The sequence below is a fragment of the Equus caballus genome, chromosome 6 (genome assembly GCF_041296265.1).
Source record: "Equus caballus isolate H_3958 breed thoroughbred chromosome 6, TB-T2T, whole genome shotgun sequence".
NCBI lineage: Eukaryota > Metazoa > Chordata > Mammalia > Perissodactyla > Equidae > Equus > Equus caballus.
In genome coordinates, this window is record NC_091689.1 from 11,855,028 (window position 1) to 11,869,503 (window position 14,476).

At 39.9% G+C, this 14,476-nt stretch overlaps 2 long non-coding RNA genes across 2 annotated transcripts; one reads left to right on the forward strand and one right to left on the reverse strand.

Moving 5' to 3' along the window:
- Positions 1-1,462: 1,462 nt before the first annotated feature.
- Positions 1,463-3,187, reverse strand: LOC102149472 (uncharacterized). Its single transcript, XR_290374.4, has 3 exons — positions 3,040-3,187; positions 2,716-2,849; positions 1,463-2,356 (listed from the first exon to the last, which is right to left on the reverse strand). It is a non-coding gene; the product is annotated as an uncharacterized lncRNA (long non-coding RNA).
- Positions 2,878-5,211, forward strand: LOC138924737 (uncharacterized). Its single transcript, XR_011439848.1, has 2 exons — positions 2,878-3,263; positions 4,728-5,211. It is a non-coding gene; the product is annotated as an uncharacterized lncRNA (long non-coding RNA).
- Positions 5,212-14,476: the final 9,265 nt, after the last annotated feature.

Sequence of the window (14,476 nt, forward strand, 5' to 3'; positions counted from 1 at the left end):
AACCGTATTTTTGTTAGATATTGCCAACTTACTCTATTGTATTCCCACCAGCAATGTATGAGAAGCCTCATTTCTCAGAGCCATACCAGCAGTGCATGTTTTCAAATCTTGACTTTTTGCCAGTCTACTGGGTTTAAAAGAGAGATTGATATCCATATGTGTTGACTACTCTTACGATTTCCTTGTTTGAACTATATTTTCTTGGCTTTATCAGAGTGGTAGTTAGAGTCTATCAACTAGAATAATTTGATTTCCTGCAACTGCTGGTTTTCACATCTTTTGGATTTTGTGGCAGGAATTTGGTTATTTTAGTACTGAAGGTTATCATAAAGGTGACTATTTCTAAGGATAAATAATTACCTTCATAACATACGTATCAAGAGGACTATAATTTCTTCGTGTCCAAATTAGTTTGCTCTTGTTTTTTTTAGGTTAATTGAGTTAGAAATGATCTTTCACTAGTGATGGTTATTTTGGTTGGCAACATGACTGTCCTTATCAAGAAACTGCAATCCACATGCAATAGAAACAAAACATCTATTTATCACCAGTTGAATTACTCCATTTTAAGTGAGATGCCTGTCATCAGTCCCATTGGAATTTCTCAGAGAAAATAAGCTCTCATATTTCCTGAAAGAAAAAAAAAACACTCTGAATATTCTCCTCCTTTCATTAGACATTTTATTGAGTGAGTTTTTCCACTTGAAACCAAGGTTTCTTTAAAGGGTTAGCAAAGCCATATATGTTCTGATTTATTTGCTCTCAATGTACTGAAATTTAAGACTTGCGTATGAGTTACCTGTATTTTTCCTTAGCAGCGAGTCATCTGTCTCTCAAAGAACACTGTTAGGCATTGAGGTCTAGTCTGTATGTCTGCCTAAGGGACTCTAGCGTGTCAAAGGAGGACAGCAGGGTTCTCCTTGTGTAGTGACCCTGGATCTCCCGAAAGAGCAATGATAACAGTAGGATTGATGACCAGGCCCCCAGGACATTGACATTAATACTCTCAAAGCAAAACCAGGAGCAAGCCTGCCCTAACTTGTAAACAGACTCTCTCTGGTTCCCAGAGAACCAGACGTGAGACAGCCGAGCTTCAGTTAACAGGTGTGAGGGTTTGGAATGGCGACTAATTGCTAGCAGTGCCCTCGAGGGTGCCAGGGGTGCTATGGCAGCTCCCCAGCATCCGCGGCAGGAAGAAGTGTAATCTAAAGTCAGATCTTGCTGTATAAGTCTAAAAAGTAAGCTGGAATTCTCCCAGAGGCCACACCACTTATTATCAGGCAATAACAACAACAGCCACAATAATGATACAGTCGAGTCTACTTATTCGTGGTAGCTATGTTCACTACAAACTTTGAATTAGGTGATATTGTATTTGCTCCTATGAGTAATACATGGTTATGTTCCTAGGAGTCTCTGGGAAGAAATTTTTCTTTTTTTCTTCTTCTTCTTCTTCTTCTTCTTTTTTTTTTTTTTTGCTGAGGAAGATTCGTCCTGAGCTAGCATCCACTGCCAGTCTTCCTCTTTTTGTATGTAAGCTGCCAACACAGCACGGCCACTGACAGACAAGCGGTATAGCTCCACGCCTGGAACTGGGCCCCAGCCACTGAAGCAGAGTGTGTGGAACTTGACCACTAGCCACCAGGGCTGGCCCACTGATAACATTTTCATCAGTCCAGCAGTATGAACTCACAGCCAACAGCACTTTAACCCATGCCTGAAGAAAGCATACTTAACATCTATCTTCTCTGTGCTTCGGAACACTAGATAGCTCTTCAGCACTACACCTGGGGGCCATTTTAAACAGCAAAATCGCCAACAAAAATGCAAAAGATGAGGCACTACATAGACCATTAAAAGGACACGAGTTTCCAGTCTGACAGCTGAAACAAGAAGGTAAAGCGACACCTGGTTTGACCTCAGTTGGGAATGTGTGCAAAGGGCGACTCAAATTTTTTGCCGCTCTCTGCACGTCCACAAGTAGCACAAGCATGGAATATTGATTTGGGGGTTACAATAAATTTTAGCGGGTAGGCAAATTTGCGAGTAGAGAATCTGTGAATTAAGGAGGCGTGACAGTCATTGCAATCATGGAGAAAAGAAATCCCTCCTGACATTCGAGAAGCATCGCGCTGGTCACAGAGGCAACAGAACGGTTAAGCCGCCCGTAAGGAGAGAAGCTGGGAGGGTCCTTGTGTGGCTCCGTGGGGCCAGCTTGGGGTCTGATGCTAGTTTTCCATGGATTTCTGGGTAGTCATAGAATTTCATTGGGCCTCAGTTTCCTCATCAGCATAACTGCCATAATTCCTGATCTACTTACTTCAAAGGAGTGTTTTAAAGCTAAAATGTAGCAAACCTGGGGGACAAAATAAATTAGAATGAATTAGAAAAAAAAATCCAAGGTTCAGTGGTGGTTATTTCTGAGTGAGAACGGTAGAGGCAATTTTTATTTTCTTCTTTGCATCTCTCTAAATTGGTTCACAACAATCTCTGTTTCGCATGTATAATATTTATAACCTCAGATGCTTTTCTTTAGAAGGAAAAAGCATCTGTGAGAATAACATAAATTCATTTGAAACTACTTTGAAAAAAAAGGTAAACTGTTAAAGATTGGAAGGTGCCACTTTCTATGAAATAAACCAGCATTAACAACGGGTTAGTAAACTGAAGTGAAATTCCAGCCTGCTCTGTCATGCTCGGAAAAACAAGTCCCACCTGGTTTGTGTAGTTAATCTTGTCGTCAGAGCCATTTGGCTGGGGTTTGCTTTTATGGAACGTTATGGAAGCTCTCCTGCAGTGCGCCTGCCCGCCTCATCCGGCTGCCAGAACCTCCCTCGACTTCATTTGTCCTAAAAGAAAAACAAAAGAGAAGAAGGACTCCGTTACTTTCCCCTTGTACAGCCACATGCAATGGAAATCAGGGAGAGAAGGAATCTAGGACAGTGTCTGAAGGCTGCACTGTGTTTCCTTCTGATTTAGGAATGCAATTTTTAAAATGTAACGCTGCTGTGATCTTTCGCTCCCAGGAAGTAACTCGACCTGCACGCGTGGGTCTTGGCACTTGTGAACAAAGAACAGGTTTGTCTGATCCAAGAGGGCACTGCCTTCCATAAACAAGTGCTCACTTGCTGGCAAATTTCTCCATCCTGTAGACTGGACATGCGATTCTTTTTCATTGTCTAATCTGAACTGTCCCGTAGTGTGGCCGGGGGCAATTCGACAGCTGTGATGCTTCATGAGAGATGGTCGGCTCTCCACGCCAGGTAATGTGATCCCAAAATAGACTCAAGAGAGAGGGCCTATGCCCTTCAGCTCTGGCCTCTGGCTTACATGAAAAACAAACCTGGTTAATATATTTTACTGATTCTTCAAGAATTAGGTCCCTTGCAAAATTCAGCAAGAGTATTACTCTTTACAGATTTAAAGTTAATTGTAGATATGCCAGAATGAAAAAAAAAACCATGCAGAATTAATAAGGAATGATCTCCATGGTTATTACAATTTAATAAGAAATATAAAGTAATTAATGTTTGGGGCCAGCCTGGTGGCACAACGGTTAAGTGCACACGTTCTGCTTCCTGCGGCCCAGGGTTCACCGGTTCGGATCCCGGGTGCAGACGTGGCATGGCTTGGCAAAAAGCCGTGCTGTGGTAGGCATCCCACATATAAAGTAGAGGAAGATGGGCACGGATGTTAGCTCAGAGGCAGGCTTCCTCAGCAAAAAGAGAAGGATTGGCAGCAGATGTTAGCTCAGGGCTGATCTTCCTCAAGAAAAAAATAATAATAATAATTAATGTTTACTGAAGCAAACATTGTTTTAACATTAATTCTGTTTACACAATGAACGTACCGTGTTAGGTGGATTTAGAATATTAACTAAATGTGTTCCATGCAGGTTTTCACACAAAAATCTGTAGTTTCACAATAATCCTTCAGAAGTTCGCTGAAAGGAATGCAGAATGTTAAGCCCACTTGGTGAGGAAGTAGGGCATAGTAGTTTGGAGTAATTAGCCTAGGTGGAATATTTTTGTATCCCAGACAAATTATTTAGAGCAATCTAGATAAGATCTGCTCCTAGAAGTATCCAGATGCAGGAGATTTTGGTTGAGCCGTTCATCATTTTGTATCACAGAGTAACTAGGAGGATATTGCTTTCTATGATTCTCTTTTGGGAAAAAAAGTGCATTATTGTGGTGCTGTTAGAGAATCACCAGAAAGTGCTTATGTGAGTGAGGCAATTAATCCTAATCCAAAAGAAGGAAATTCGGTTGTGGCATTTGTAAAAATACCCTTGGCGGGAAACTGAGCCTGGAACATGGCAAAATCCATGATGATAACCCTGGCTCTTTTGAAATCGCTGTTGTTTCATATAAAGAGTCCTACTTGAAAATATTTAGTACAATCAAGGTACAATTTAGACATCTGAGAAGAGTCTTGCAGACTGTTGGACTCTCAGGCTATTGGAATTCCACGAGAAAGGGGGACAAAGAGAGAGAAACAAGTGAAAATAAAATAAATCATGGGCCACTAGACAAAGATTCAGTTTCATGGAACATTCAGATAAATATACAGGCAAAGAGTCTTTACTGACATGTATAAAATACGCCTTTCTTTCAAAGCATGAGATATAAGCAAATGTCAAGGAGAGACAAAAGGGAGTGGAATCTCGGGTTGGCTGAACTTGGAGGGACCCCTAACAACATCTCACCAGCCTTGTTGTCTTACAGCTGGAGACACTGAGACCCCAAGGACTTAAGTGACTTGCCCAGCTGAGCTCTTCCCTCCATACCTCACTTCTCTTGAAAGAAAACATGTTAAAGAAGTCAGCAGTTCATAGGATCCCTCTGCAACTAGGAGGAAGAGAAGAAAGGAGAAGCAGAGATTCTTGCTCAAGGAGGAAGCCATTGCTCCTGTAGCCCAGCCCAAAGCCCCTTAAATAATTTTTTTTTTTTTTTCTGAGGAAGATTCACCCTGAGCTAATATCCATTGCCAATCTTCCTCTTTTTGCTTGAGGAAGATTCACCCTGTGCTAACATTTGTGCCAGACTTCCTCTGTTTTGTATGTGGGTTGCTGCCACAGCATGGCTGCCAATGGGTGGTGTAGGTCTGGGCCCGTGAACTGAACCTGGGCCGTGGAAGCAGAGTGTGCCAAACTTAACCACTAGGCTGTGGGGCTGACCCTCAATAAATAAATTTTTTTTTAAACTTCAAGCTGCCTCTTTGTCTCTCCTCCTACTCCTAGCTATCTATGCTAATATCATTAGTTACTCAGGTTCTGTGCCAAATTAAAAATGAAACAAACTTGAGGATAGAATGTAAGGACATGTTAAAAACAGCACATGATATATCCATATTGAAGAAGAAGAAATACTCTGTTTAAATTTTAATCCTAATGAACCCATTGTCTTACCAAAAAAAACCCAAAATGTTTATTAGGGTGTATAAATGCTAGCCAAATAAAATATGCTCTGGGACCTGAATGTCCCTAATAATAATTAGCAGGAGGAGGGATACCTGCCAGCATGAAAGAAAGATTTAGGAGTCTTAGATCTTGTCTCTAATTTGTTGTATGACCTTGGGCATGTCACTATAATTTTGTTGCAGCTTCTCAGTCCATAAAAAGAATAATCAAATTACCCTCTGAGGTAACCTCAAAGAAGTGTTCTGACGATTAACGAGTCGGTGATGGCTTGCACACTGAGATAAAAGGCAATGTCTAAAAATGTAATATCATTGTTGTTGTAATTACTGTCATGTGTTGCGTAACGATGTTTCGGTCAACGACGATGGTCCCCTAAGATTTGCACCATTTAGCTAGGTGCATAGTAGTCTATACCATCTAGGTTTGTGTAAGTACACTTCATGATGTTTGCACAACTACAAAATCTCCTAATGACACATTTCTCAGCACGTACCCTGTTGTTAAGCTACGCATGACTGTTCCATTATTGCTGATACACAAGGAGCAAAAATGGGGGATGGCAGTATGTCAGTCACAGCTAAAGGCCAAGCTGCCCCCAAAAAAGAATGAGCATATTTATGAATTGCGACTTCATTTGTAGTTTATTTTCAAGCTTAATTATTTTAGTGAGATGGACACCTTAACTTGAATTATTGGTGCAATGAAACGTTTTCAGAAGCTGACTGCCCAGGGAGAGATTTGGAATACGGGGAATGTGGGGTTTAACGCTAGAATTGCCTGGCTCTGTGTCGCTCCTTGGGCTCGTGGAAGTTTTCCTGAAATACCTGTCATGGATTTTCCCTACAGCCCCTCTCTGGCCCACTGCTTCCTCCCTGTCTCTCCGAGATTGATGGTCTCCGTGGAAACTGTGCCAGACCCAGATGTGAACAGACACTTGGCGCTATTCCGGGGAGCATCCTCCCTCCACTCCAGGATCAAAGACTTTGCTCCTGTGTCAAGCCTCTTGGGCAAGGCTCCCTTTTCCCTTAGAAGAGGCTCTTTCCCAGGAGGTTCCCGGCCCTTCACGCAAATGGACCCCTGGGAGGCCACTCCAGCCCCATGGGAGCTGAGTATTTCGGAGGGTATAGACAGGTAGCTTTCTATAAGGTTTCTTAATACCACACTTTTCAGACTGGGAGCTATATGCATCAGGCTTAGGAAGTGCATTTAAATGAAAGACAAGTTTTTTAAAAAATAAAATGGGAGTTCATAATCCATGGATTAAGTGCTGTTCTCTGAAACCTTTGTTCGTACATACATATGTGTATATATGCACTGGGTTGCACACATTTCTTTCTGTGGGTTGTGGTCAAAATGTTTGAAAGCCAATGCCAATATCTTCAATAATAACCCACAATATGAAAAAAATTTATATTATAAATTATTCTCTTGTCCCCAAAATAACCATGGGCACAGTTTAGCAGCTGCTGCTGCTAACACTGCTGTTTTTTTCTTTTTCTCCTTCTCCTTTTCTCCCCCGCAATGTTAATATAATTTTCTAATGTTCAATAGTGGATTAATGGACTTAAGCCTTCTTTTGCGAGACAATGGTTTTCTTTGGAAAGCTCACTTTAGAAGAAAACTACAAATTTTAACTGAAAGATATACAAGATGTAAATAAAGGGAGAAAATGTACCATATCCTTGAATACAAGGACTCCATAGCATTTCAAGTCTGTTGCAAATTGGATTTCCATTCTCTCATAGGTAAGAACTCCCTTTTTATTTTTGTCTATTCAATTCTTCTATTAATATGTGTCTATTACATTTGAAATTTCCAAGATGTGCAGCTATTTCTTTTCTGTGATATCCTCTCAAAGTTTTCTGAGGATGTTAACTTATCATAAAATCTTTTGCCTATCTAATTAACTATATTTCCTCAGACGTTTGTTTTTTTGCTTGTTGAATTTGGTGGCTTTTTACGGTAGTGTTTCTCCCTAAATACTTGGTTTCTTTTTGGTCTTTGTATTGAAATTTTCTGGCCCCCTGTCGGTTATATTTAATGTTCTAGGGAGATGGATAGGAGAAGCCAGGTTGACGGGAGGAGTCTACCTGTAGCCTCTCCTCTGAGCATGGAAACTTCCAGTGCCCATGGGGATGTATAATCTCCCAGATCTTGCTCTCCGGCATCAGTTCCACACTCAAGGCTTTATCGGTGGGCAAATCCCTCAGCTCTCCAAATAACCCAACTACCCCTCCGACATCTTTCCAATTCATCGCCCTCTGTATACGCTGCTCCTTCATTCCATTGGCTCTCAGCTGGATGCTCCTCTGGAACTACTCCCAACACTAAGCTTTGTTTTCCTGTGGTGATTAATTCATAGTGCTGACCCCTAAGGCTCTCTCTCAGTAACTCTCCAACTTTTCTGCTCCATCGAGTTCACTCTTGTTTTCCAAGACTATATTAATTTATTGCTGATATTGATCAGGCTTAAAGTTTGCTCTAGTCCCAAAAACACAAAGTATCACATGGGGCGTATATCTCCTGATCTAGTCTTTTAACTATCCTTTTGAGGTTTAATATTAACTTCTCATATCTTAAATCACTACCTCTTCTAAAGTATGTAAATAGTATTTTCATCATTGGTCTTCTCCTTTTAGTAAAGCAATTTAGGTTTTTTGCTTAGGAAAACTTAGAAAAAGAGGGAGAGATCCCAAGTGTACAGAATTATCCTTCTCTTGGGAGTTACCTGTATTATTAAATACGCTGGGTCATAGTTAATTTTATATATATAACATATAATATTTATTTGTTGTTAGTGCTGTCGAGTTGATTCCAACTCCTAGCGACCCTGTGTACAGTGGGGTGGAAACTGCCTAGTCGTTTTGCTCCATCCTCTCACCTTCTGGTGCTGCGTATATATATATATATATATATTATACATATATATATCTCTAAGATATATTATGCACATATAATCTCCCCTGGTCTTTTCTAGATGATTTCTATGGCACCAAGTGAAGTAGTAAATTTCAAATCTAGCACATTGATTTTTATCTATATAACAGGTTTTCACATTAGGTATCATTTTAGTTTTCACAGCAATTTCAGGGCAGCCCCTTAAATGACATCTTTACCGGACTTGCCTTCTGTCCCCCAGCAGATCAAAACAAAGACAGACTTGAACAAACAGAGTCAAAAGCCAAAAAAAGCCTGTCTTCTGAAGGTTCAGTTTCCTTGGAATGGGGCTTGATGCCTTCATCTTTGTATCTCTGCAGTCTCTTTGCTTCTTAGGTTGGTTGGACAACTTATAATCCACATCTCATTCAAGCACAAGCCCCAAAAAGCCTCCGAAGGTGGTTATTGAAGAAAAGAGCAAGTCTCTGATCAAAACAAATGCTGCCTTAGAACCAGACAAAAACTGTGTATGAATAGGAGACCTCTCCCTTTAAGAGATCAATATCAATCATCAATCGAGCACTTCCCACCACTAAGCAGGGAACTCTCCCAATAGCAAAGCCACTCAGAAACAAGTTTCAACAGGCCTAATTTCAAGAAATGGAAGAAAACAAGGGGACCAGAGAAACTATCAAGAAATCACTGCAGTGGCTCCATGGGAGTCATTCCAGGAAGGATTTGGGGACATTTGCCTTCATTTGTTCTGGCATGGTAGATAGATGGGGTCCTACTCTTCTTGGCAGCCTTATGTAACAGCCTTACTTTTTCAGGTTGAATGGAGTTCATAGTGGTTCTTAACTTTTTTCTCTTCTAGCCAAAAGTTATGACTTATTTTGTATATGTAACTGCCTTACTCTTTCATTTTTTCAGCGGAGCTAAAGGGAAGGAGGGGGAGAGGGAGAAAGAAGGGGAGGGCTGGTCCTTAAGGGGAAGCCTGAAATATAGGATGGAAGATACTGATGCTGGCAAAGAAACTTCCGCCTGCTTGGTTTTCTGCTTTCTCCCTCTGCTTGGAAAGTTGTCTCCATTTCATCTCATCTTAAAAAGTCATCTCCTTTGGGCAGCTTCCTCTAACCCTCCAGACTAAACATATCCTTAACTTTCTGTCCTTATCCTTTATATACTCATGTGGTAAAGTCCCCTCCTGGGCCTTAAGGTCACAAAGATAGTATTTTTGTTTTGCTCACAAGCTGTACTGCCAAGATACTGCAGAGTGCCTGGTGCATGCTGGGCACACAATAAACATTTGCTGAGTGAGAGAGGCGTCTCTTTTCTCCGTCAGCTCAACTGAAGTTCTAATTGGGTGTATGGGGCCCAAGTCCGACCTGTCGAGAAAGCGAAGTTTCCAGGCACTCAGCGGAGTATTTCACTTTTTCATCTTGCCTCTCCTTCAGATTTCTTTTTCACTCACCCATTCCTATCTCCAGCTTGGCTCAAAAAGTGCTAAATATGACCGCTATTCTGCTGAGGGACTTGTGCCTTTTTATTACCTGTCTAAATATCCTGCTAACCTGATGTTAATTTTCTTTGTAAAAAACAAGAAGAACTCAGTTATAAAGCCTCTTGGATAAATTGGTTACAATTTTTATCAGTTGGAAATGAAATATTAATGACGTTGTGTGAGTTCTAACAGTTGTATTGCTATCATTGCAGGAATTCAGCTCTTCTGAAATCAAATTTGTGACTTAATACTTTCAAGAAAAATAATATTTTGATTTTCAGAAGGAATCAGGAAAAAAAGTCTTAAATTATGACAAAAAACTCCAAATTATAACGAAAAAGCCCAATTATCATTAAAAATACAAATTGTTACCCTGATCGTCTAATGTTATCAGGTAAGGCATCATTTTCACGAAATGTATAAAACTGAGGGGAAACAAAAATTGTGTGAAACAATTTTACCTGAAATATTAGTTAAATGTAATAATTTGAGAAAGGATATTTATAAGTTTCAAAAATTTACTCCAAATGCTGGAAAGTATTAGCAATATAAGAACTAATAGAATAACAGATATAGGAGATCAGAGATAAAACTGATTACAACTATTAAATAAACTAATTTTTAAGTTAATAATTATGTTGCTAGATAAATTAGTTATATAGGCTTATCCTATTAATATATCACATAAATACAGTTTAATGTATCTTTTCTTCATACTTTTAACTCATTGTGATTAAAAATACATTAATACTACTTATTTTTTAAATTCATATAGAGTTTTATATTGCAGAGAGAAATTTCTAGAAGCTTCTATCCAAGAAGGAGAATTCCTATATAAATGGATAAGAAAGGTTAAATAGGCTAATTTAAAGAAGTAGGACATGAACTGTTTTATTTTTAAAGTTTGTTTTATCTGATCAAAAACTTCAAACATAACTTGTTTAGTTACAATATTGGAACATTAAGGACAAACATTAAGATATAAGTAATAATATAAAGAAAATATATATCAAGTCTTTATTAGAGTTAGAAAAAAACAAATGTAAGATGTGTAACTTGGACCAAGTCTATATGTAGTTAAAGGTTAACTGACTTCCATTGTACTCTGGTCATGAATACAGAGGGGACAGCCACACTGAGGCAAAGATACCCGTTGGCCATTTATAGATCTAGCATAATGATAGGTGAAGAACATCCGGCACCTGCTGAGATCATAGTATTATATTATTGTAATTAGTACGACCTGCTGTATCATGTTCAAAGTTCAAATAAGATCACGTGTTCCTTTAATAACCAAGTTAATCGCTGGTGTCCTACTTGCCCTGATGTGCCGGAAATCTGCCTTCTCTCTTGGGGGCCTCTCCCAAGAACACCAACGGGTCACACAGTCCAGCCAGGCCAGTCCTGCTTCCAAACATCTTGTCAACAGAATTGGACAATCGGATAGGTCCACTGATGGATCTCACATTTTCTGAGTTTTTTTCTTCTGTGAATGTCTCCGGTTTAGGTTGATATGTTCAGCCACAGTTCCGCAAAAGCACAGCTTCCTTGCCAGGGTAAGCCATGCATTCTGCAGCAACCAGCTCTCAATAATCTAAGCCCTGAAATTGGGCCGAGGAGTCCAGGCCAGTCTGCCCTTTCCTTCTTTATAAGATCCCCCTTGCAGACCATCTCTATCCCTTAGAAAGAATCAGAACCCCCAAAGCAGTAGGAATTGTAAGTCTCCTCACATTTCCCAAAGCTCCTGGTTCCCCATGAAATTTGTGCACCTTCTCAAAACATAACACTCCTACAAATTGTGGGGTATTGGAAGGAGCATACTTTGGTAGGCTGAAAACAGAACAATTCCAACCAAACATAAAAATAAAAATGAAGAAGCAACATTTCCTTAACCCAAGAATGCTTCAGATGTATTTGCTGCTGCTTCAATCTAGGATAAGTCACCGATGTTATTCAAATGGCAATCTCTCCGGGGCCGGCTCCGTGGCTGAGTGGTTAAGTTTGCGCGCTCTGCTTCGGCGGCCCAGGGTTTTGCCAGTTTGAATCCTGGGCACGGACATGGTGCCGCTCATCAAGCCACACGGAGGGGCATCCCACACAGCACAACTAGAAGGACCCACAACTAAAAATACACAACTATGTACAGGGGGGCTTTGGGAGAAAAAGGAAAAAAATAAAATCTTTTAAAAAAAATGGCAATCGCTCTAGGTAAACTTAAATTCAGTACTAAGCAGCAAAACAATATTCCAAGTATGTCAAAGTGAAAAAAAATTTTGTAATTGTATGGTGATGGATGGCAACTAGATTTACTGTGGTGATCCTTTCGCAGTACATACAAATATCAAATCATTATGTTGTATATTTGAAACTATATAATGTTATATATCAATTATACACCAATGAGAAAAAGTACATCAGAGTTGAAAACCAGTTTACAACTCTACCCCTTCTAGTACTAACCTTACCACTTCCAAACTTGTAGGTAAATTATCTCTATTTCTGGATGAAAGAAACTTTTTTTTTTTTAGGAAGATTAGCCCTGAGCTAACATCTGCCGCCAATCCTCCTCTTTTTGCTGAGGAAGACTGGCCCTAAGCTAACATCTGTGCCCATCTTCCTCTACTTTATATGTGGGACCCCTGCCACAGCATGGCTTGCCAAGTGGTGCCATGTCCATCCCCGGGATCCAAACCCACAAACCCTGAGCAGAGAAACTTTTAACACCACTCCATAACACGTTGACAAAGGATGGGGCCACACTTACAGCTTTAAAATACATATTTCATGGTACATACAGCCAAGAAATAGCTCTTAATTTTTTATTTCTTGTAATTTAACTTCCTGTATTTTTGAAAATCTTAGTCAACTTCAAAGGCTCTCTTCTTGGAAGAAAGTTATGAGCCAAATCTAAGTTATCTGACTAAACTACAGTGAGAAATAATATAAATTTGTTGCAGATGGGTTATGATTTTATTGTTTCCCTCATGCATGGCAAACCTCGGTGGTTTGACCATAATCAGATATGGACTTAATGGCCGAATCAAATAAAATCAAACAAACCAAAAAACCTCTTTGGTTTAGTTATCTTTCTACCAATTTTTCAATATGATGTTTTTAGATTCTGCATCTTCATGGTAGGGACTTTTTGATATACTTTCTTAAGAAAACATGTCTGGTTTTTATTTTTCTCCTAATATTCATGCTTGCACTGTTTAATCCTCCAAGCTGGAAGTTATTTTCTTCTATAGCTTTTCACTTACAATCTTTTTTATGGGAACAAAGACTTTCTTTCTGGTCACTTACGGAGTCTCCTTTTGGATTTCAAGAATTAAACATCGTTGTTTGAAATGTACATTTTTAAAAATTTCTCAGCCAAATCTAAATATCTCCAGATTTTGATGTAATGTAAAAGACTGGGAAATACCATATGTGGTAGTTACAAATACTTTATATCCGTTTTCCAGTGATTAGTTCAGCAGTGTTTATGAAGTAATGAACCATTCAAATTTGAAAATTTCTGTAGGATTTTCTAGAAAACCAGTTAGAATAGAATTTCTGCCTCTGGTAACTGTCTATCCTGATCAAGGTCTTTTGAAATGTTTTAGAGGCTCTTTTTCAAGATCAGAACCCACATTTATGGTACTCTCAGACACTGACTTCAGTTGAATTTTATGTCAGAGTCAGCACATTAGCAACACTCCATCTGGCATGGAAGGAAGAAGGTCCTTTGCATTAATTAGGACTTTTTGCAAGAGACAGAAAAACATCTCTAACTAATTTAGACAATACAGGGGATTTATTGGCTTACATAATTAAAAACCACAAGACAGCGTTCAGACAAAGTTTGAGTCCACACTTCCAACAGTCTCACGAAGAAGGATATCATCTTTTGGTTCTGCAGGCATCTCACCAACCCTCCACCCCATCTCAGCAGCTCCGGGTGGCAAAATGGCGGCGGCGTTCTAAGACCTCACATCCTCATATCATACTTTCCGGGGTAACTAGCGCCTTCACCAGCCTTGGGATGCACGATCTCTTTGACCAAAATTGTGTAGCTTGACCATCCCTGAACTAATCTCTGTGGCCAATGGAAGGGAGCACGTCCATAATCTTAATCAGCCACCTCCCCACCTTCCCAGTGATGAGATTGATCCCTGCTGTACCCTCATGGCAGGAGATGGGATAATGGATGTAGAAGAGGCAACCATCAGATACCCACAACACCCTTCCTCTCCATGCTCTTTTCTTTCCTCTTGCCTTTTAGTAGGAGACACGTGGATGTAGAAAAAAGCTGTTGGCAGCCGATTTGACTGCTTTCAGATGGGTGTCCTCCAAGGTCGCCTGTTGTCTCTGGCCATTTCCACGGGGCAAAAAGAATGTTTGTACTCCTTCTTATTGACGTAATTCATTCAGCCATCAGTTCGTTATTTCACTGATTCCTTTGCTCCTTCAATGTGTATTTATGTGCCAAATATTGTGCTTTTTCCCCCGTCTCTTCTCTTAGGACTGAGTGAAGGTGCTGGGCCTCATTGAAGGAACTGAACCCATGCAGAGCAAGTGTGCTCAGAGATGATGGAAGCAGAGGGGACAAGATTTGAGTAATTTTCCTTGCTAATCTGCAGGCCTGCCAAAAGCTTTTCTTTATGGGCTTGTAATTCCACCCACTCTTACCCAGA